Below are 25,511 nucleotides of genomic sequence, written 5' to 3'. Positions count from 1 at the left end.
GAGAAGTAGTGGGTCTCGAACGGGGTCCACTCAGCCTCGTGAGGATAACTGAGGAGCTATTTCAAGAAAATAGCGACTCCGGTCTAGAAAACCGGAATTAACGGCCGTGGGGACTCGTTATGCTGACCACGCGTCACCCTCTATCAGCTAAAGTTGGCATTAGCTTCGCCTACAAGTGGAGGTCTCTCGGTCGGTATAGTTCGCTTGAGGACTAAAATCACGGAGTTTTGTATTTTTGCTTTTGTTTATATGATAGTTATCTATTTTGTCTTATATAATATTGTCGTTATTGTTGTGTTGACTGCATCGTATGAGAGAACGTCCTATAATTTAGTTTTTGAGTTACGTATCCTAATCCGTCGGGCCTGATCGAGGTACTGTCCCGGAAATTTCCTAGAGGGAATTCGGAGAACAATTTGTTTGGACAGCCGGTGTCTCGGATGAGGTTCCTACCCAGCACCTTCCAAATTCGAGTCTAGAGCCTTATGCCAACCCGCACAGTGACGTGCGACAGCAAGTTGCATGTCTAGTGCTTCAGTTGCGATTCTAACCGGTATGTACTACTAATCTCATACTGCACAGTAGCGACACCTGTACGCAGTGCAAAGTAATGACAGTAAAACAGTTGTATTCTGCAGGTTTGTTTATTAATAATCGCGAGTGATGTATTTGCAATGAAAGTGGACATTTCTAAAGTTGCTTTTCCGCACAGAGGACAATAAGCAAGGTAAAGTCAACGTATTTTACATCTTTAACAGTGAGCGAATTGCTGTAAGCGAAGTAAGGCAGTTGAGAATAGGTCTTGTTTGTTGGATGTCATGGCAGCGGAGGTTATGTACGGTTGTATGAGGTAGCGTAGGCTGGTAGAAGGGGAAAGAATAAGGCGGCAAGTTGCCGTACTGTATTTATAAGCTTACGAATATCTATACATTTTGCTAGAGTAATAGAACGATGATGTCCTTATCTAGATTCAAACCGAGCCTCTTAGATATGAAAATTAGAAATGTTACCACAATTCAGATCCACTCCTTAAGTGTAAGTATTTATAATGTTATATTTTAGCGTCCTGTTGCACTGATTCACGTTCATGATGTGTATTTATACCAACCGTCTTACAGTGCACACAATTTCACTTTTCTCCTCACTACATGTTTCGGCACTAATGTGGAATTTTAAATGCGACATATAGATGATAAATCTTGAAACGTTTTAATATATAAACTTTATTATCATGACATATATACATTTTAATCATTGTATAAAGGAGACATGATGGCATACAGTGCAATGGTTTCAAGTCCCGTCAGGACCCGTGACAATGTTTTTGTTCTCTCCAAGACTTCTACGTTTTTTAAACGGGGCCCCTTTTTCAACGAGAGGAGGGAGCTGACTACTGCTGGCCACTCCCCTTCTACTGAAGGTGATTCGAGCGGGCACTTATACACTGACTGCCCCATTTCCTCCACTTACAGACAAAAGTAACAACCTACCTCACTGTTTCACTTGTAAGGATTCGGGGGAAACTCTAAATTATCTTCTGACGTTGCTAGGACACGGCGAGATATCCAAACTGTCTCTCCCGATCGAATTTTACGGGTAATCTTAAGTAACCACAATGAACAACAACAACAAGAACAACAACAACAACAACAAATGTAATTGCAGTGCAAATATTATGCATATGAACGCTATTACAATAATTGTCTCTTTGAAACAGAGGGAGACCAAAGAATAACTAATTGGCATTCGATGTGCCGTTGATATAATATATGAACAACCTAAGCAACGATACAGAAACGGCAGTTTCCTCATCCATAAGTTTTAACATCTGATGATGACTACATTGATCGAAACACATAGTATAACACTTTAAAGTGAATAGCTTTTAATAAGTTTTATAGAAATTAGTGTTGCACTTGAGACTGTAGAAGTAATCGATATAGTCTTTATGATGTAGATACTTATGCTTTTATCGAAACTGTATCTACACCAGAAGTTATCTGCAGTTAAATGAAAAGAGAGCATAGGTTAGCAAATTGGAAAGATTGGAGGAGGAGGAGGAGGAGAAAGAGGTCGATGCCTTCTGGAATGTATCATCTTGGGATTAGCCTGAAGGGAAGCTAAACTCCAGTTTCAGGAGCCTCTGACGTTTTCGCTCGGCTGCGATGCATTAACCTAATATAACTCTGAAGTAGCAAAGGGCAGATTTCCAAAGGAAAGGGCCTGTTTGTACGATGAAGGACGTTCAAATAATTAGCGAATGCTATCGGATAATTTCCATATAACAGGCTATACACTTTTTACTTCAGTATGTAATCGAACTTTGATACTTGGTTGTGTTACGGAACTAATTAAAAAGCATCTCTCACATCACTTATAACTAGAGTAACGAAGGTTCATTACCGTACTCAAAAGAGGCTACCACGGGTCCCTAACCTGATGAATCACATCTGCTAACACAGTTTCTTTAACCATATTCTGAAGCATTTTGACGGCGATGGGTTTTTTTTCCTTGGCACTACAGCCCCAGTGGGCCTAGGCCTACCTCCATGAACTTCTCCGTTCACTTCGGTTTTTCTAGATCTTACACATTCGGTAGGACTCCTTGGGCGGGTGATCAACTCGTCGCAAGGCCTCTACCTGTACACAAACACAGAAAAAAGCACACACACGAACTAAACATCCATGCCCTGAGTGGGATTCGAACCCACGATCCCGGCTTCCGAGCGAGCGAAGACAGTGCATGCTCAGCACCGCTCAGTCATCGTGACAGGCGACGGCGACGGTTAACCCTCGGAATTACCGGGTTTTTGGACTTTGTCCATCGTCCGGTGTTCTGTAAAACTACAAAACACGTTTCCATCCTCAGGTCAGTGGGGGGAGACAACTATTCTGTTGAGTCCCTTAGAAAGGGCAGTGGTTGAAGTTAGCCCACCAGAGTAGTTGTCTCCCCCTTCATCTGAAGGCGGAAACTCATTCAATTTCCGAAAAATTGCTCTTTTTTATATTACCATACGAAAGACAAAATGAAGGAACTCAGTAATTCCTATCACTTCTCTAACATTCGTTCTAATAATATTTTTCCGTCTATTCTCAGGCCTCTTCCCTTCAAGATTTTTCACTGAAATTCTGATTTCTCATCACTCTTTGCGTGCTATGTGTCCTGCCCATATCAACATCCTTCTTATCACCTTCATATCTGAAGTATAATAGGACTAAAAATACGAAGCTCCTAATAATCGTGTCTGCCCCGGTCTTCTTTTTACTTCCTCCAAGTAGAATAAATTTTATGTTAAGTAGATGAACTATAGCTCTTAATATCTTGGAAATAATTACCTTAGGCAGCGTTTCACAATGTTACACTATATATAGATTCTATATAACTACGAATCGGATTTGTATGTTGCGAGGCGCTCATTTCATATCTCGGCCGGGACAGAGGCTGTCCTGGTTTAGGTTTGTCGTGGTTTTCCTTAATTCGTCCACTTAAATGGTAGAATAGTACTGCCATTAGTCAACAACGGCTTCTTTGCAAATTATTTCCCATTCATAAATTATTTGTCACCCTATACTGACAGTTGAAAAAACACGGCAAAAATACGTATATACAGCGGTGCTCGTAATGTCTGTTGGTTTCTGACGCTACTGTTACACGTCCATCCTTTGTTTTCGGTTTGTAGAGCTCTCGCCAGTCCCAGAGCGTGAGTCAGTCTGCGGCGGTCTGCGGCAACTGAAAGCGGTCTGCATTCAGGGAACTTCCAGACAAAGAGAATCGTGAAGCGAATAGTCCATAACTGAATCGAAGCGAGGAAATGACATTAATTAAAATACAGTTGAATTCGATGGAAGATTGAACCGGTGTGCCACCTGTTAGTGACAGTATTTACCAGAAATGACGCAGAAAATTGTTTCGTTCAATTAAGCCAGAACTAACGCGAGATGCATAGGAATGGGAATGGGTGTGTTTCTCATCTGGGTTTTCTCGAACCCCAGACGACGTACGAATTGCTTCTAGATGATAGGAAGATTTCCGATGGTCTATAAAATTTTGTACTGTTATGAGTACGGGGTACGCGGTAGCCTAGTTGGTTGAGGCACTATGCTACAAGCCGTAAGGTCGCGGGTTCGATTCTCAATGAGGTCACTCGATTTTTCAGTTGACTTAATCCTTCCAGCTGCACTCTGGCCCTGGGGTCGACTCAGCCTCTAACTACTAGGAATTTTCCTGGGGAATAAAGCGCGGCCGGCGCGTAAGGCTGACAACATTACCGCCATCTGTGAGCCGATTGTCTAGATAATGTGGGACCCTCAACGTCTCACAACCCTATGGGCCTCCATGGCCCGTCGTACTTCGGAATTTTCGGTATAATTTTTTCTTGAAAAAGGGACATAAGTCGAAAAACCGTAATTTTGGTTCATTATAGCGTGGGGCGTATAGGGTTACGTTTCTAGAACTCAAAGCTCAGGTCCCATTTTCAGTATTTTAACTCTCAGTACCCTATAATGAAATTGTTTTATTCTAAAGTCATGCGGCTCTTTTATATAAACAAAATTCTTATGTTCTCTAGGAAGGAATACGGTAATATTTGAAAGAGTAGTTGATACATATTTTTCAATATAGATGGCAAGTGTATAGCATGTAGAGTGTGATAATAGCAATGGCTGTAATAAACTGATGGTATAGAAGATAAACTGCATGAATTGCAAATCCATATGTGGAAATATTAGTAGACTCTAAAATTCAGAACGAGGATAAGTGTTCGATATTATTTAGTCTCGACATTAATAACGTCGTTAAATAACCAACTATAAAAAGGAATGATACAAAATTACAATTTTCCGGGTCTGTGGTCAGTGTTAGCCTTTTGTAATTGTAGTAACACCAGAGACACGAAACGCGGACTGAGGAATTTGTCTCAAGCCATGCCCGTGCCGTATTTTGGCCAGGATACTGACTGTCCTAGCAGAGTTATTTGTAATTTTCATCAGTTCCTTCAAATAAATGCCGAGATAATGTCGTAAATTAGGCCACGGCCTCTTTCTTGCGTTCCAGTTTATTACAATCATCCAACCACACGACGCTGCATAGTACGAGGACTGATACTGACATTAAATAACCAACAAACAAATAAATTAAAAGGAAACATGACATCATCACGATACATATCGTGAAGCAGAATGCTGCAGAAAGTTTATACAACTTGGCAAAAATTAAACAAGAAACAAAGAGTACTGTTTTCTGGGACATGGCACTGTGTGATCCGTTAGTTTCCCAACGTTTTTCCCTGCCTTATGTTCATCAGTATGTTTGGTTGGCTTATGGGTGATTGCGTTTTGTCCTTGTTTGTGTTCCTCGTCTTTGGGACAAATGTTGTTTGTTGTACGAGTATGTGTTGGTTGTAGGCGGCGCCATAGCTCAAGCAGTTAGTCGCTGGCTTCCCACCGCGGCGGCCCGGGTTCGATCCCGGGTCTGGTCAAGTGGGATTTGTGGTGGACAAAGTGGCGGGGGGGCAGGGTTTCTCCCCGTACTTCGGTTTCCCCTGCTAATCTTCATTCTACCAATTGCTCCACAATCACCCTCACCTATCATCTGGGGCTGGTACAATAGGCCAGAAGTGACCGCAGTACAAGGGACTTAGTTCCACCCCACTAGCAATAAAAAAAAGTGTTGGTTGTGAAACTGAAACTAACCTACACACAAGCGAACACACACAAACACACGCACACGAAAGAAATAATCGGGGAAGTTGAAGGAAAAGATGTCTTGATAAGATGATCTTGGGCAGGCATTGCGGACTATTTTATGACGAGCAAAGAAGAACTAAACGTTTCAGATGCAAGTTCCCACCGAGTGTCAGCATGTATCTTACTGCTACATCGCACGTCACTGTTATATCATGTTCAGCCAAGATGTATATATTTTGTTTTGTAATTGCATGCAAATCACTGACGTAGTCACGTTTCTTGTCGCTGTTAGTTTTGTGGGACGTGCGTTCATCAATAGCAAGTCTGTCTTTGCCTCTTGCAGCATCTCTGAGAGGATTTATGTTTAGAGCAATAGTAGCACAAGCTCATATCCTACTTTTAATAGACTGAATTATTTATCTTCCTATCAACTCATAAATTGTCACAATTTTGAAAAGAAATGTATTAATGATGTATTTAAAGACGCTTTGAGTGGTTCATATTGTATAGTGTCGAATGGTAAGATTAGTGAATTAGATGAATGTGGAATGAAGCTGTCGCGACGTGATTAAAGTTACAATCCAGGTATTCGGCTTAGAGAACAGAGGAAAAAAGCATTATATACCTCAGGATAGTTTGTATTCCGGTCGAGGTTCGAACGAAGTATCTCCTTCACCTGCACAGTTTTTTTATTCGCTTAGTGGGAGGTGTCGTCCAACTGGGTCCCCTCGGCACGGCGGCCACTGATTGGCCTATTGTAGCCCAGGGTGATTATGATGATGGAAAATTTGGTGGAATGAAGATTGGCAAGGGAAACCGAAGTGCTCGGAGAAAACCCGCCCCAGCTCCACTTTCTCCACCACAAATCCCACTTGACCAGACCCCGGATCGAACGCGGGTCTTCTCGGTGGGAAGCCAGCAGCTAACCGCTTGAGGTATGGTGCGGCCCACCTGCACAGTTACTTCTAATGGCTTTTCGACAGTTCAGTAAATTCAGTAGGCCTAAGGCCTAATTTACGTACAGGTTAGTTTATTGTGTACGTAGCAGTGGGGCAGAAATAACTTGCATAGCGCCTGATTAGAATGTAACTGAGAGTTACAAAATTTCCGCTGTGACCTCCAGTATTCATTTTCCTTCCCACATGGTACCGAATGGTAAGTCGAGGCCGACATTTAACGCCGTCTCCCACAATTAACACACAAAAATAGTCAATCGTAAACCGTCTCCTTTGCATAATGTTTACTACATTTCATATGTCCGCATCAGAATATTATTAATGCTTATAGAACAGAAGATAAATTGAAACTAATCAGTGTTAGCTCGTTCGTGACCTACGTTTATGTAAAGAGTTGAAACTCGACAGCTCGTTGTTATGGTAACTGGACCTCAATCACTGTGATTGAGGCTAGCTCTTTCTAACGGACCCAACAGAATAGGTATTTTCCTTCACCTGAGGACGGAAACAGATCCAGTTTCCGAAACGTCGTGTTTTTATTAGGTATCTTAAAAACCAGGACGATGGATAAAGTCCAAAAACCCAATATATCAGTGTGTTATACACCATCGTCAGAATCCTATAGTAACTACTCGACAGTTCGTTGTTATGGTAACTAAAAAATGCGTAGATTGAGAACTTCATCTCACCGTTGTATTACTTCTTATTTTAGCCTACTTTCCTTATTTCGAAAAACTAAAAGGAGGTTAATGTGATCACCTTGCCGTCTGTTTGTCTGTCCATCTATCTGTGGATCCCCCATAATTTTTAGGCTTATGAGGTTTATAGCCGTAGCGTAGTTGGTTGAGGCACTATGCTACAAGCCGGAAGGTCGCGGGTTCTAATTCCGATGAGGTGTTTTTTTTTCAGTTTACCTAATCCTTCCAGTCGCATTATGGCCCTGGGGTCGACTCAGCCTCTAACAGAAATGAGTACCAGGAATATTCTTGGGAGTAATGGGCAGCCGGCGCGTAAGTCTGACAACCTTACCGCCATCTATGAGCCGATTGTCTAGAAAATGTGGGAACCTCAACGTCTCACAACCCTGTGGGCCTCCACAGCCTGCTACAGGGATACCTTTCTGTCTTGTCTGTGTATCCCTCCCCATCTAATTTTTGTTACGAGGCTTATAAGAGCACCTCGCTCTCTGTGGGTCCCCTTGTTTTTTCGTTTTCTAAGCGGCCCATGTCATACCAAAGGAAAGAAGGCTATTTCTTCCCAGAACTCTTGCTTTCCTTATTACGAATAAGTAAATTGGGGCTAATATAATCACCTTGATATCTCTCTGTGTGTACAACAATAATTATGTTAACGTTTTCTGCAGGAATATATAGGTGATTGTTCTGTGGCGTTAAATATGAACTGGTTTCAGTGGTCGCTTACAAACTGGTATCGCACGTTAGAGTTACGATCGGGGTAGGATTATTTTTTGTACGGGTTTCCTAGTGTTGTAAAGCAAGGCGTCTTACAATGCACTGGTTCTCTTTCTGAGTCCTGATATTACCTCAATAGAATTTACAAACCAGAGTTCTTATCTGACCACTAAGCGATTATCAGAATAAAAGAAAAGCCTGCAAAATCTAGTTAATTTTCAAGATAAATTAAAGTAACTTACAGAAGAGAGTAAATTGTTTTTGACAATTAAAAAGACGGATTTAAAATTTATGGAAAATCTCAGTTGTTCTGTTGCGGTATCCTGTTAACATTCTTGAAGAATACTGTCGTCTGGGACATGATATCATACAGTCAGATACAAGTTCAACGACGTTTCGGAGCAACGTACTGCCAATGACTCCAGGTTCGAAAAATGAAACCGAACATATACTGCAAGTAGACTTTTCGAGCCTGAGGATAAGTGATGTACTTTCGTCCGAAACGTCGTTAATTTATATGAGACTACTCGGCGTTATATTCATGAAGTACCGCTGTGAGAACCACAAAACCAGCATATTACACTTTTGCTCGGGAATTAAATATAGCATGAAGACAGAAGTTCTGTGTAATTACGCAATAAAGGGTTAACCCAAGACACCGTAGCTAAATAACAAAGTCGAGGAAAGTTTCTTTAGCATCTGGCGAAGAGCATGGTGTAGTGGAAAGTCTGGAAGGAACATTCTGGCAAGCGCACCTAATTAATGTCGGGTTTTATCTCTCTTCTTACAAATGCAGCTTTGTAGTTGAACAATTAATATAAGTGAAACAAGAAGGAAATTAAAAAGTATGAGGAGGTAAAAACTAAAATTCATACCTGTACCTAAGTACCACGTGGCATGGAAGCGAATGGCAGGCACCGAAACCTGGTCCCTTCACTCCTACGTGCGAGTCCACTTCGCCTTTTGAATAAGAGGCTCAGAACAGCTTGGTAAACTCAGACTAGGCTACTGACTGGATGACTGATGAAACAGGCTTCGATTCCCGGCAGAGACAAGATATTATTTGTTCTGCGCAGCGTCCAGGCTGCCTCTGGGGTCCACCCGACCTCCTGTCCAATGAGTACCGGAGGTTTTTGTCAAAGGGATAAAGCTACCGGGTCTTGAAACTAGCTGTCATCACCATCCAGTACAGGAATGCGATGAGTAACACCTTCACTCTGCCATACGCCTTTTTTTTATTGCTAGTGGGGTGGGACTAAGTTCCTTTTACTGCGGCCACTTCTGGCCTATTGTACCAGCCCCAGATGACAGGTGAGGGTGATTGTGGAGCAATTGGTGGAATGAATATTGGCAGGGGAAACCGAAGTACTCGGAGAAAACCTGCCCCAGCGCCACTTTGTCCACCACAAATCCCACTTGACCAGACCAGGGATCGAACCCGGGCCGCCGCGGTGGGAAGCCAGCGACTAACCGCTTGAGCTATGGCGCGGCCCTGCCATATGCCTTAATAGTATAGTGCTTAGGTAAGCAGAAGGACCATACACACCTACGCATTTATCTTTAATGAGTTGACGTATCGTAGATTTAGCGTCCGTTTTACATGAGCAGACAGGTATTATCTGAGCTACCGGACAGAGCACGGAGTTCTGCTGTAAGATTTTCGTGTGATGGCTGAGATAATAGAGTAAGCTTTGAGATTTTCACAGCGGTGACCATGAAGAATGCCGTATCCTGGGATGTGTCGCCATGTAGATCTAGTGTAAACCGACGTTTCGGAGATGGAGGCGATACGTTCCTCCGAGAGGTCGGTTTATACTAGTTCTACACGGCGCCACATCCCAGAAGACGGCTTTCTTAAGTAATACAGGTTTATAGTGTTTTGTATTTATAAATATATACCGTATTTACGCATGTATAGGCCGCACATTTTTTGCCAAAAATTCAAGAGGAAAACTGGGGAAAACACTTCATTTAAAAAAAATTATGTTCATAATTAGTAATACAGGGTGTAATACTCCTGAAATAATATTCCAAGAAAATTATTTTTTCTATAATTTCTGTCTGAAAATTGTGCTGCAGCCTATACACGCACGCGGCCTATACATGCATAAATACGGCATATCAGTGTCAATGATAAACGTCAGTCATTGGCCTTCACATCTTCAGCTTGTTTCTCTTTGACAGGAGGCAAAGACATCCTACACTTGATCAGTAAGTGCCTCTGAACTATCTGATATATAAATATTTTATGTATTTCGCAAGTCATGAAGCTCTGTTACCTGACAGGTATAATTTCAGTCTTGTGTCATTCCGTGACAACATAAACCTGTCAATGTCCCAGTTTTCTTCACGGTATACTGGACATTTAGAAGACAACGTTTTATAAAGACAATCAGGAACTGATGTTAGTATTTGACAGACAATACGGCAGCTGCATAATTCTCTCGGCTGTTGACGTCATATAAATAAAAACAGCTAATTTTATGGTCTTCACATACACGTATCTGGCAGTCGGAACAAATATTGAGTCAGGATGGAATAATAATGTTTCGTATCGCCGATATTCTCTTCCTGGCGTTCAATGATCATGTGATATTCATCAGTGTACATGGTTCTCATTTTTCTTTTTGTGGGTTGTTTTACAACGTCGTTTGTTAGACTATATAGTCCAGGGGTAGGACGATAGATGGATGATGAATTGGAATAGGTTATAATCGAGGTAGTATCAAAGCATTTGCTCTTCGGGACTGAGGAAAACCACCGAAAACTTCAGCGAGAATATCCGGTGTCCCTACCGAGAGTTGGATTCACCACTTCAGGGTTGTGAGACGTCGAGGCTCCCAATTTTTTAGACAGTCGGCTCAAAGACGGCGGTGAGGTTGTATGCCTTGCGCGCCAGCCGCTTTTTACCCCAAGAAAGATTCCTGGTAGTCATTTCTGTTAGACGCTAAGTCGACCCCAGGGCCTCATCGGGAAGTGAACCCAGAATCTTCCGGCTTGTGGCATGGTGTCTCAGCCAACTACGCTACCGCGTACCCACCCCACACACACGCATGCACGCACACACTCATAAAACAGTTTGCAAAGCTGTCAGTGCTATTTAGGGGAAATTGTCGCTGTTTATTGTGAGAACCATACGGAACACACAAACACACCGTGTGGGCAGAATTCAGTGTTTTAGTATCTCGAAGCAGGTGAGACCTATAGTTATCACTGGGCTTTAAAGGGTCAAAGAATCATGAATTAGAAAGAGTGTGAAATGAAGCGATCGTGACTTATTTGAAGGAATTATCCTGGAATATGCCTGGAGAAATTGAGGAAGCTCACGAGAAAACCTCAGACAGTATATGTAGTATCTACCCAGAAGAGATTCGAACCGAGCAGCTCTTGAATAAAATTCAGAAATATTCCCGCCTTAGCGAACTTGCTCGAAGTATGTTTATCTACCTTTATACATATATTTTAATTTTTGCTACTGACCTTACCCCTTTCCGTGCTGTATCCGCTATGTTCCGCATTTCGGGGTTTCTTTCGGTGTTGTTTTTGATATGTTCGTATTCCGGGACCTGACTCCCGCCACTTCGCGTCCCGTCATTCGTTGGCATTGCTCGTATTTTCATTCATGAGAGTGATTCTAGACGGCAAGGGTTGGCTTTTCGCTGCTAGTGACTGATGTGTTTGAAGTGAAAAGAAACTGCTAAAAAATGAACCGGATTTTAGAATTTCGCTAAATTCTTGCAACATTGAACTTTGCGTATGCTGCTGAGCTGCCCAAGAATTCCCCCAGCATTTTATGTGACCCGAAGGTTAATTACCGTGTTCACAAGAGCCTTCCACTGGTCCCTATCCTGAGCCACATGAGTCCAGTCCACACCATCCCATTCTTTCTCTACAAAATCCATTTTAATATTGTCCACCCATCTACGTCTTGGTCTTCCCAGTGGTCTGTTTCCTTCTGGCTTTCCCACCAATATCCTACATGTATTCCTCTTCTCCATCATGCGTGCTACATGCGCTATCCATCTCACCCCTGACTCAGTCATTCTAATTATACTTGGCAAAGGGTGGGTAGTTGGTTGAGGGGCTATGCTACAAGCCGGAAGGTCGTGGGTTCATGTGTCGATGAGGTCATTGAATTTTTTAAATTGACCTAATCCTAGCCGCACTATGACCCTGGGGTCGACTCAGCCTCTAACAGAAATGAGTACCGGGAATTATAATTTTCCTGGGGAGTAAAGCGCGGTCGGCGCGTAAGGCTGACAAATTTACCGCCATCTTTGAGCCGATTGTCCCGATTATGTGGGAGCCTCAACGACTCGCAACCCTATGGGCCTTCACGGCCTCTTACAGGGATAGCTTTACCTTTACTTTAAAGGGTACAAGTTATGAAGCTCCTTATTAATCAGTTTTGTCCAACCTCATGTCACTTCATCTCTCTTCCGTCCAAATGTTCTCCTCAGCACCCTGTTCTCAAACACCCTCAGTCTGTGTTCCTCCCTTAATGTCAGATACCGAGCTTCATACCCATTAAATGCAAACACGAATAGGGCCGTTAATTAACCAACTTACCTGAACCCTACACACCCCTGGTTTGTCCCTGTCGTCCCTGTATCTCGCCGTAGTATGCAACCCACATCCAACTAGTGCCGAGATCAAGAAAATGTGGATCTATACATGCGTCCATATCACATTTGAAGTGTGGATGTCTGTGTCCGTTTATTCTGTGTTTGCAGATAACGGCTTTGCGATGGGCTGATCCCCCTTCCAAGGAGTCCTACCGACTATGTAAAAGATCAGGAAACTGAAAAGCGGCCAAGGTCCAACAAAGGGCTTTGGAGGTATAGATAGACAGATACATCCACTTCCCCATGCGCCTTATGGTGTAGTGCTTAATTAGTTAAGCACAGGGACAACTTTTTTCTTTTTACCATAGCATTTTACCACTGCATGTATAGATGTGTTGTGTAACTTCAGATATTTAGTGAATAGAAAAAGATAATGCCATTTTGATGGACGATGTAACTGATGAAGTCACGAATTGTACTGAAAATTAGTGGGTTATCGGACTTTTCCCATCATCCGGTATTCTAGAGACTAGGAAACACGACGTTTCGGAAACGGGATCTTTTTCCGTTCTCAGGTGAGGGGGAAGACAGCTGCTCAGTTGGGTATCTCAGAAAGAGCTAGCCTCGATCACTACTACTTCACGAATGGTGACTTGACTCTGAATTTTGTACGATTACAAAGATATCAACAGGACCTGCGTATGGCATGTAGCCTGTGCAGGAACATTAAATGCACTACATCAGCGGAGAGCCCTCTGAAGCAACTTGCCATGGACCTGGTATCGTATCGTCGTATCGTCAAATTTCAGAGCTTCAGTGACAGCTTCTGTGGTCTAGTGGTCATAGTTCCTGGCTACAGACCCAGAAGTCCCGGGTTCGATTCACGGCGCTACCAGATTTCTTGAGAAGTAGTGAGCCTGGAACAGAATCCACTCAGCCTCGTGAGGATAATTGAGGAGCTATTTCAAGGAAATAGAGGCTCCGGTCTAGAAAACCGAAGTTAACGGCCGTGAGGATTCGTTGCGCTGACCACGTGACACCCTCTATCCGCAAAAGTTGGCACTAACTTCGCCGACAAGCGGCGGTAGCTCGGTCGGTATAGTTCGCTTGCGGGCTACAGGCCACGGAGTTGTTTTTCAGTTATCCACCCTTGAGTTCGTCATTGACATCTCTGTCTAAGTGTATCTGCCGTCCCTGTCCATCGAATATCCGAAAGGGTACAATTTGTCGTCTAAAACAGCCATGAAACCCTGTAGTCAGATATAGAATTGGGATAAAAGTTTGTAGAATGAGAATTTTATAATACGATTCATTACTTGCATAGACGCATTTGATCACGGAAGTAACAGTGATATATTGTCACGTTTAGGGGGGTGGTGGTTGTGCGTGACTTATAAGACGGGGTTTGGATAGGATGGTTGAATTTATTGACATCTTATTCACCCAACTCGGACCTACATGCAATTACAGCGCCATCTCTGATCCACACATTACAGTTCACCGTTGCACACACACTAGGGTTCTCAGTCTTCACTAGTCGTATCCTGGCAACGGATTGATAACAGTCTCACAGTCACTTCAAATCACACGAAAGTCTTCTTTTCACAGACTCATTCCTTTCTTGCCATTATTCTGAAACTGCCAATTCGAAGACTCGACTGAACACAATTCATCTGTTCCCAACCTCATATCATGGCAGGCTGGCGTCTCGAAATTCGACTCCTCACTGAACGGCCTCGACTGAACACTTCTTTATAACAACTTTGTTAAGACCACACAGAAAACATAGCCTGTCGATTGTTGTATATGCGTGTTTACAACCGTTGTCTAGCAACGGAAGTTACTCGATTGTTGCTTGAGTATTCGTTGCCGCGGGGATGTGTTTACCGAGTCGTTGCCTAGCAATGGATGTCAGTTCTGACTTCATTATTCCACCTTTCGGGCGTCATGTCACAATGTGCAAGAAACTTCTCATACCGTAAAAATTTACCTAAATCCCCAAATCTTGTTCCTTTAGACTTCTTTATTCAATCATATGCGTCAAGTAAGGACTTCACACAAAAATGGTTACAAATGGAATACAATTAGGTATGTCATAATTATATTTGTTATCCCAGATATATTTTAGGGCACGAGGCAGCGTAGTTGGTTGAGGCACTATGCTACAAGCCGGAAGGTTGCAGGTTCAAGTCCCGATGAGGTAACTGAATTTTTTCAATTGACCTAATCCTTCCGGCCGCACTATGGCCCTGAGATCGACTCAGCCTCTAACAGAAATGAGTACCAGAAATTAATTAAATAATTTTCCTGGGGAGTAAAGCGCGGCCGGCGTGTAAGGCTGACAACCTTACCGCCATCTTTGAGCCGATTGTCTAGATAATGTGGAGCCCTCAACGTCTCACAACCCTATGGGCCTCCACGGCCTGTTACAGGGATAGCTTTACTTTTTTTTATATTTATCCCAGATATATTTATGTTTAATTCGCTTCGAACGCCTTCCAGTGGTTCATTCTTCCGTGTTTCAAATTTACTTTGTTCTTAGAATAATTTATATAATATTTCTTAACACAAGAACGTGATAAAATGAAACTCCAAAGAATATAATAACAGAAGCCAAATACACGCATGTAACCTGTAACCTAATCTAATAATTGGGTGCTATTATTTACCAGCATTTAAATATTTACTCGAGCCTGCTGCTGTGTCTGTTACACAGTGAACAGTTGAAGAAACTCTTGCAAGCTGTTTCGCTTTGTGATTTTACTTTTACAATTACTCATCCGTGAAAGTGACCGCAGGTAGAACCGCGAGAGTGAAAATAGTTTCCAGTGAACTCCTGGAGATGGCAGTAGGAAACAAGCGCTACACAAAGCTGTTCTGTAGCGTGTACAGTGCTTAGCCATTTAAAGAACGGCCGATTCTGTACACAGAATCAACTTTAATATTAAAAAAAAAAAACAGAACATACATTTTGCCCACAGAGTCTCTGCGTGTATTTCTTATGATTCTCAGAGTAAAGAACGTTTATTTCCCTGAACAGCATCAACAGATTTGTTTTCGAAGTGGAGATGCGTAGCGTTAACGCCAGGAAGAACGGAATTTTTAAATATGATTTAGATGAAGATTGTTATCTTCTGGGATATGTTACCATGTAGTCCGTTGAAAGTCAACCTACGTTTCGGAGGAACATATCACCTCCATCTTCAGGGTTAAATAAAACAAGCAAAATACGAACGTGAAAGCATGTGGCAAACCGAGCTTGCCTGCTTTCACATTGGTATCTTGCTTGGCTTATTCGACCCTGAAGATGGAGGCGATGTGTTCCTCAGAAACGTGGGATTGAAATAGCTTTAAACAGAGACAGTAGTAGACTTTTGTGAATGCGGTAATGAACCTTAGAGTTACATAGAAGTTGCAGAATTTTAATTGGATAAGTAGGCACTAGCTTCACAAAGACTGTCCTGCGAGGAGCTATTTAGTTAATTTACAAATAAAAATCTAGCCCCTTTTATACCCCAATTGCAAGGGTTATGATGATGGCGCATTTTACTCGTTTTTTCTAGCTTTCAGAGCTCTGTTCATTGTCTGAGTTTCTAAAAACAAGAAAACGTCGTTGGATTTGAGGTTCTCACAGCCTTGACTAAGAAGAGCTATATTTCTGCAGTATAATGATACGTAGTATCATGGACAAATTACAGGAAAGTAGGAACACTAAAACTGTTTTATGATGCTCTGTACTCTTTATTAACGATATTATTCGTTATGTACATCAGTATCTAGGAAAAATAAAACGTAATCCTTCTATAAAATTTATTTTCCGTATTTTCCTGACATACTCAGGCGCGAGTCTGATAACACTGCTTTATGAATGCCTCTTAACGTAAATACATATTTATTTAAGAGGCACAAGACACCTGTCCAGCTGCCATATAATGGAAATAAAATGGTCTCTTACTGTGAAACCAGAAGTCTAATTAGTATACAGGATTTAACACTGTAGATGTCGGCAAATTTGAATGGCGGATGTCACAAACAGGTAAAACGACTTGATAGCTAAATCCGATTGTTTTAATATTTTAGAACGCTTGAAATACTACGTTAGTTGACATTTCGGACAGCGTCGCCAGACGTCGGAATAAAATATCAGTTCCTTCATAAATTCGTAAAATGCCATCCATTTTCTGAATTGATCTGGGCACTGTAAATTAATAATAATCGTGATATTATAATCTCTGCGGAATTTCTAATAGTATACTATCTCTTATATAGAAATGAAACAAGCGGTATCATTTTTAAGGACTTAAATAATAAATACATCCAGTCTCTTTCCTATTAGTTTTTTTCCTTGGCACTACAGCCCCAGTGGGCCTAGGCCTACCTCCATGAACTTCTCCGTTCACTTCGGTTTTTCTAGATCTTACACATTTTGTAGGACTCCTTGGGCGGGTGATCAGCTCGTCGCAAGGCCTCTACCTGTACACAAACACAGAAAAACGCACACACACAAACTAAACATCCATGCCCTGAGTAGGATTCGAACCCACGATCCCGGTTTCCAAGCGAGCGAAGACAGTACATGCCTTAGACCGCTTGGCTACCGTGACCGGCTTTCCTATTAGATACGTGGGATTATTCCCTCACAGACAGAATGACATGTGCAAGAAGATGGCTTCATCTGTACTTACTGCTGAGTTCTGGAATATATGGAGTCTTACCTCCACTCTATATTCATGCACAATGGTAATGTGATGAAACACGGAACGAAGTTCCTTGTAACCTGCGTTTAAAGGTTTTTGGAGTAGGAGTGATACGTTGTTTAAAATTATTATTTTGTACTTCGCCTGTAGTCGTTGGTTCTATTTTCATCTTCTCATAAACAGGCTGCGAATTTGAACCGGACCCCTCGGTACGTATACTCTTAAACCATGGTTTTCGGAGTAGTTCTCAAAAAAAATTCTTTGAGGATACGTGTACAAGGGGCAGAAGAAACCTGAAATTTCGTTACCCTCTCAGTTAAAATCTTTGTCAGAAGTAACAAGACGGAATTCGCATACCTCGCATTAAAACCGTCATTAATGTCGTTATTCTTAAAACAGTCTAACTTAAAATTGTTGAGTAACACGTTTAGCTTTTTTTTATTGATAGTGGGGTGGGACTAAACCCCTTGTACTGCGGCCACTTCTGGCCTATTGTACCAGCCCCAGATGACAGGTGAAGGTGATTGTGGAGCAATTAGTGGAACGAAGATTGGCAGGGGAAACCGAAGTACTCGGAGAAAACCTGCCCCAGCGCCACTTTGTCCACCACAAATCCCACTTGACCAGACCCGGGATCGAACCCGGGCCTCCGCGGTGGGAAGCCAGCGACTAACCTCTTGAGCTATGGCGCGGCCCAACACGTTTAACTTACTGCCAATTATGGGTCAAGATAGGAGAAAAAGATAAGAAATACACTTTCATTTAATAAAATGATAAACAGTAAACTAATAGTTTTAACCAAAAATACAAACTTTGCTTTTACCCGTTTATTAACGTTATCATTACAATGTTGCAGCATAACTCAACGTTGATGTGAACTGTTGAGAATTCTGGCTCTGTCTCTACACGCTGTGTGATTGCGCTGTCGACTCGACCACTGCTGCCACCATGCGGCTCTCAAGTAAGCTTATTCTTTTGCTGTTATTAATTCAGAAAAATAAAAGCTTATATCGCTCTGTATACATAAGCATGTGCGGTTTGTGTATATACGCAGCCTGTATTCGTAGGGGCATGCACTATTTGCAGGTTGTTTCTCTGCACACAACAGATTTGTTTCTCTTCCCTTGCCTCGCAAATGATTCACTCTTGAAGTCGGGCATGTTGATCTGGTAGGTTTGCGCATATGCGCGCTCCGGCAGCGGAGCGTGGTATATCAATAAATTGTTTTCTAATAAAACTGTATAATGTAATGACGTTACTTGTATTTTTAAACACTATTTGTAAGTTAGTAGCGACCACCTCTGTGGTCTAGTGGTCAGAATTCTTGGCTACAAATCCAGAGGTCCCGAGTTCGTTTCCCGGCGACACCAGGTTTTCTGTGAAGTAGTGGGTCTGGAACGGGGGTACACTCAGCCTCGAGAGGATAATGGAAAAGTAGCGGCTCCGGTCTAGAAAACCGAGATTAACGGCCGTGGGAAACCGTAACGCTGACCACATGACACCCTCTATCCGCAAAAGTTTGCACTAACTTCGCCGACAAGTGGCGGTCGCCCGGTCGGTAGAATTCGCTTGCGGACTAAAGGCCACGGAGTATTTGTAGGTTAGTACAATATTTATTCACTTTTAATTAACCAAAAACAACACATTTAGCCACCGTGTTTAATCAAAAGTATTGCTGGTCAACCGTTGAGTCTGTTGCAAGGAAGTCTGCTGTAATCTAGTTTTCGAGAAAGCAACCTATCCCATAAGCCCCTGTCTACGTATATGTACTGTTTTTATTGCTAGTGGGGTGGGACTAAGTCCTTTGTACTGCGGCCACTTCTGGCCTACTGTACCAGCCCCAGATGATAGGTGAGGGTGATTGTGGAGCAATTGGTGGAATGAAGATTGGCAGGGGAAACCGAAGTACTCGGAGAAAACCTGCCCCAGCGCCACTTTGTCCACCACAAATTCAACTTGACCAGACCCGGGATCGAACCCGGGCCGCCGCGGTGGGAAGCCAGCGAGCTTGAGCTATGGAATCGATTCCTCGAAAATATTGATCTCTATCGGAGCAAGTATGGGCGGTCAGCACTTACTGGCAGGGATGAGAACTACTAGTATGTCACAGGATCCTGTTGGAGAAATACGGGCTTAGGTTGAGGAGGGAATGAATGCTCCAGACGTCAGTGTAAACATTGTTTTAAGAAGGGTATCAGGAGAAGATTGAATATCCCTTATGGCCTCAGGAGCACAGATGATATTGGATGTTGTCTAAAGTTTGATATTGAATTGTAAGGGAGGATAAAATTCGAGAGAAAGAAAAAAGGAATATATAATTGTAAGAGAAAGAAAATGAAAAACAAGTAGAGACAAAATATTATATATTGACAAATTGATATGAGTAAAAAGACCAGTAACTCTGGAACCTTGTCTCCTTACTATAGGTAGGAGCTTTTGACATATCCATAAACCACACAGAATTTTGTTAAAGTGAAATAAACAGGACAGTTTCAGGAAGTAGAGCAATTTTCTGCTGCATTTGTTGGTGGAGCTGATTTAGGCTTACCATTGTCATGTGAAATCATATTTGTCTGACAGGTGTCAGTATGGGTAACACACATTAAATTTAGTTGGAGTGAATACAATCAGGTTGATTCAAGCAGGCAATCACAGGTCATAATGCCGAAGATAGGAAAATTTATAGTCTGTTTTGAAACCTTCCTAAAAACCTTTCAAATGTATTTCTTTCGAAGTTAAAATTGTCACAGGTACGTCAAAATAGATCCGAAAAAAATGGAGATTTTGTATGAAATTCTAATTCCGTCATGAAACTAGGCTGTTTAAGATGTATTCTTTTTGACTGTTTATTAATACCATCTAGTAGCCTTTGCCGAGATTAGACGATTAATCTATTCTTAAGGGAAGTTTTAAATAAAAATGCTATTTTTTGACATTAAATTAAACACCTCCATTTATTTATAACATTCGTAACTTACTGAAATAATGAAGGTATTTTTTGCTAAAATTCGGAAGAAAATTATACTTAAGTTTCCTGAACTGAAAACAACAGCGTCAGTTAGAATAAGGGAAAAATACATACCGGTGTTGAGGGTATCTGAGAACATGATATTCAGGAATATATTGTCACGTGGTTTAGTGACCTTAGACGCGAGTTTGGTTGGTGAGTCGATTTATTGGATGTTCACCAGGCAGGATTACAATTGATTATGACACTTCGTAACTACGAAAAATGATGACATTCTATAGGTTACTGTAACTACACCATATAAACTGAAGGCTTTACTTCTGCCTTCTGACTTCTGTGTCTGACTTCTTATCACATCTCCCGAGTCGAGTCTAGTCGAGTCTTATGTTACGACTAACGGCCAGTCGACCAGCGTGTCTTGAATAAAGCACCCATCTGGGGCTTACGACCAGACTTTTATTACCGTCAGACAGTTGCTGGTATGTTGATGTGGAGTGCTCTCTCTGACGAGAGGACGAGTTTGTTGTTTACAATTGCTGCTGGACCTCGCCAGCGCATTCATTATCGGGTCCGAGTCCCTGTCTCAGATTCGAGACTTCCCTTTTTGTCGCCTCCTACGACTCGTAGGTCTACGGTGGAGGTATTCGACCCCGCCTCCACGTGGGATTAGTAATATCTTTTTTTTTTAAGTCATGGGCCCTGCATGTGACATTATTACTGTTGTATCACTTTTCCTATTTGATCACAATGAGCATAGCAGATTTTGAAGAAGTTACTTGTGTAGTCCGCTGAAGTAAACCGGTATACCAGTTGCACATTTTTGTTTCCCTCATATCACTGTCTCGATATTCATTTACTGAAAATAATTCTAGCAATTTCTTGTTGTAAATATTTTTGCAAATGTCGCACTAGTGAAACAGAAATATTACTTTAAATGTTTCCCTCACTCAGAGATGTTTTAAATACTGTCACGTGTTAGAGTGTCTCTCGACGGGGGTTCGGATTGGATATCGTATCCACTGGCTGCCCACGAATCGCCACCGCAAGCAACTACAACAGTCCCACTGAATCTCACACTCCAATTTTCATTGTAACCACAGCTCACACGAAATTTCTCTGTCTTCACCAGACGTTTCCTGGTAATCGACTTTAACACAGTAATTAGGGCAAGGGCACACCAAGGAAATCGGCAACCGCAACGCAACCTCAATTTCCGAGAACTGTTATCAGCCTGAGTTCAACACATTTTACTGAATGAAGGGACGCAAATTGAGGAAACTTCGGTTGCGTTGCGGTTGCCAGTTTTCTTGGTGCGTCCTCGCCCTTAATCTTAACGCGTCCTCCGTTGACGTGCTTTGAACGATTCGTTGCCGTGGATACCGGTTACAACAGTTAGTTGCATATTGTGTATCAAAACCCTAGTAACTGAAGCCGTTGTACCGGGATCGTGCTTTGTTAATACTCGTTGCCTGGGGAATCAGCATCCGATCTGACTCCACTATTCCGGCTTTCAGGCGTCATGTCACAATATATACCTGGGAGAGAGGAAGTATCAGGGTGATAGAGAAAATTACTGAACGAAGAGCTTCATAATTCTTACAATTCATTAAATATTTTAGGAGAATCACACCAAGGAGGATAAGATTGGCTGAATATGTAGCATGCACGTGAAACTTACACGAAAGAAAGAAAGGAAAGAAGCCACTGAAAGGATCCGGGCTTAAATGGTTATATAATACTAAAGTGGATCTTAAGGAAATAGGCTGAGAGAGTGCGGAGAGGATTCATCTAGCTCAGGATATGAACCCATGTGCCCCGTAAAATTCGACGAAGCCCTTGACTAGCTGAGCGACAATTAGTTTCTCAAGAAAGGTTCTGCTTCGTGAAATTGGTTAAAACGGTTATATGATTCTGAATAAGGAACTGATTTTGCATGTAGATTTTGCATATTTTGTGCGATACTATATATATATGTATAACATTTCCAATTTCATGCATGTTCCCTCCTCACAGAGGAGATCATGACAGCAATGCACACAGATGCACTGTCTGAATGTAATCCATCATCCCATCACCCTCTGCGCTTGCGTGGAACGTCAAGAATTCCTGTGTTGTTACGACTCTGTAGCCTAAGACTTGATAACCTACGTGAACATACAAAACATACATTTTACATTGTAACAGGAAGTCTGCTCTTTGATTGCTGTCTTTATTAATTATGGCCCGCAGTTCGTTAATCCTTTTGTGTGTTGCGCTAGTCTCTCCCCCCTAATTACATTGCTGTAGCCTCATGCATATTAAGTGTCACTCTCGCTTGTTAGCTTATCTTTATTTGAGGAGTCTGTAATTCATACTTTATCACAAGATTTTTCAAGACTTAACATAGGTTCATGATGATACAATTTTGAGAAATTTTATGAGCTAAGGAAAACAAGTAATTTCGAAAAATGACACATAATATATATGAGAGATTATAAAACTGAGATAGCGTATACTGAGAACGAACGGTTTTGTCATCTAGGATAAAACGCCATATAATGAAATCAACGTTTCGGAGGGAAATGTCGCTTCCAGCTTCAGAATAAAAGAGAAACTAGCATGAAGCAGGCTGCAAGCGATCTCTCCTTATTAAGTTGCGGCCACACAGAGCGCTACGTACGCTATGTTCGCTATACGAATAAAAAAATATCTCCCTTTATTGCCAATGTGACTGGCCACACAGACTTCCGTACGCTACGTACGCTATGTTCGCTATGTTAGCTGCGTCGTAGAGTGTTTGATTCTCGGCTATATTTTTAAAACTTCGCGGTGGACGGGCATGCGCACTGGGCTCTCTTCCAGGTGTCAGCTGTGCGCCTCAGTAATTTCCCACTCTGATTACAACACGTGTTACGTATCATTCAGCGCAGTATTCGCTTAGATGAAAATGTCACTGGAGGAATTAATTGAAGAAGTACAGAAGTGTCCATGTTTGTGGAACAAAGGGTTAGAAGAATATCAGAACCAGAACATGCGGGGTAATGCCTGGGACATGATTTCTGGAGAAATTAATACACCAGGTAATGTACAAACTTTGTTCTCTTATCTATAAGTGAAGAACTTAAAATATTTTCATCAACCCCATTTATTCGGAAATATTCTTTAAATTCAACTTCATCTTCACGTAACTGCTTTATCAGGTGATGAAATTCACCAAACTTTGTTCTTCTTAAGTTCACGCCAAGCACCCACTTCCTTTTACGTTTACACAAGGAAAGTAACAGCAAAAGCTCATCTTCGGAATCATCGCTGCCCCCCCCCCCAAAGGCACACTATCGGCCAACATCTTATTCAAGACTGAGCAGTTTCGTACCAAACATAGCTTTCTGTGTGGCCACGCGGTGTAGCGAACATAGCGTACACAGCGTACGTAGCGAACACAGCGTAGCGCTCTGTGTGGCCGCACCTTTATTCAGCCCTAAAGATGTAGGCGATATGTTTTGTTTTTCCGAAACGTCAATAGGCTTCCATTGGACTAGAAGGCTTTATATCGCAGAAGATAGAACTCTGCATAACCACCGCTGTGATCAATACCTACGTACATATACTGAGGATGTCTGAGGAAAATATAATCAAATTAACACAGGACTGTAGAAAATGAAATAAAGAGGACACAAGGAACATTGGTATCTTCTGTGTTGTAACACCGTGCAGTTCGAAGAAAGCTCCACGTTTCGGAAAATATATCGCCTCCATCTTCATGGTTGAAGAGAAAGCCGAGAGTTAGTTTTATTTGTTCTCTTACTCTTCATCCCTGAAGTTGGAGGCTTATGTTTTTCAGATGTCTCGCAGCTCCGGAGCCCGCCCTCTTCATAGCAACCGCTGTGAGAACCTCAAATGCAACACGATATTAAAAGTTTTCAAATTTTCATGAAGGTGTGCGTTCATACCGCAGTGTTGCTCTCTAACACTATGTAGGACTGTATGTAGATACCGACGTTTCGGTGGAACAGTCTTATGCCTCCTCCCTCTTGCCCGAATATTGAACTCAATTTGGCCGTGAAAAAGGAGGTGCCGTGTTCCACCGAAATGTCGATATTCAACTACAATGTTACACTACGTCACATTCAGAGAAGACAATCTTTGGTGTTACCGCGAGGATAGCCTTAACTTCGATCACTGTGCGTGTTGGTTACAAGGAAGGAACGGGAAATATTACACTCATACGAAAGATCACATGGTTTTACCCCCAGAGCCTTAGAAATGAGGCAGGAAACAACAGATTCTTAACTCAAAAGTGTTGTGATGCGTAGACTTATGTCTGGGGGGCGCCCGAAAAGCATGTACGCAACAATAGAAAAGGTATTGGAAGAAGTGTTTCCTTTGTGCTCCGCGCCATGCCCATTGCCAGGCAACGGGTCGATAAACATGCATTCCGACAAGAGAAGAGGCATTTTATATGTGGTCCGCGCCATGCCCAGTGCTGGGTAGCGGGAAAATGAACACGCATTCTGACATGTGACACGTGTTTTCCGTGAGATCCGGCCCGAGTCTATATAACAGGCGAAAAATTGTTGTGAGTTCAGTTCAGTAGTTGAGTGTTAAGCTGTGGAGTGGTAACCAATGGACAACAGAAGCTGAAGAATCTCAATTGCTAATATCCGTTACCAGGAAACGCCTAGTGAAAACATTGCAGAGGAATAGCCATTGTTGAGAGCTGTTACCAAGCAACGACTAGTGAAAGCAGGCTTATAAAACTTATTGTGGAATGATTCGACCAGCAATAGTGTAATAAATATTTATAGTTACGACTTATAAGTAGTCAGTAAATCTATTCATCAATTCAAACCCCGTCTCTAGTCAGTAACACACGTGACAGTATTATTTCTGCAATAAGAAAGTAATACGATTCGGTATCTCGTAAATCTTTGAGTACTTTGTTAGTGCATTCGGTATACCGGCTGTCTACTGGTTGGAAGGCAAAGGAATTGGGGTTCGATTTCCAGCAGGGGGAAGAGACTTTTCTGCGCAGCGTCCGGACCGGCTCTGGAGCCCACAGATTCTCCTGTTTATGGGCACCGGGGGCTTTTTTCATGGTGGGCAGATCTGCCTGGGCGTGAAGCTGACAACTCACTTCCATCTAATGCCGAGGTCAAGAATGATGGAGCTGTATCTTCACTTCCTCATATGTCTTCATGGCGTGGTGTTTAGTGAATTAACATCAGGGAAAATGTTATCTTTTATTGAAG

The 25,511-nt window shown here is 42.1% G+C and overlaps 1 long non-coding RNA gene across 1 annotated transcript in view; it reads left to right on the top strand.

Moving 5' to 3' along the window:
- Positions 1–653: 653 nt before the first annotated feature.
- The window catches only part of LOC117283125, a 95,460-nt gene continuing 70,602 nt past the window's right edge, over positions 654–25,511 (top strand). The window contains exons 1-2 of the long non-coding RNA XR_004514139.1: positions 654–727; positions 18,172–18,276. This is a non-coding gene — a long non-coding RNA (uncharacterized LOC117283125). The remainder of the gene's footprint in view (positions 728–18,171; positions 18,277–25,511) is intronic.

The sequence above is a fragment of the Cryptotermes secundus genome, unplaced genomic scaffold, assembly GCF_002891405.2.
Source record: "Cryptotermes secundus unplaced genomic scaffold, Csec_1.0 scaffold160, whole genome shotgun sequence".
NCBI classification, from domain to species: Eukaryota; Metazoa; Arthropoda; class Insecta; order Blattodea; family Kalotermitidae; genus Cryptotermes; species Cryptotermes secundus.
This window is presented reverse-complemented; position numbering and strand designations above follow the sequence as displayed.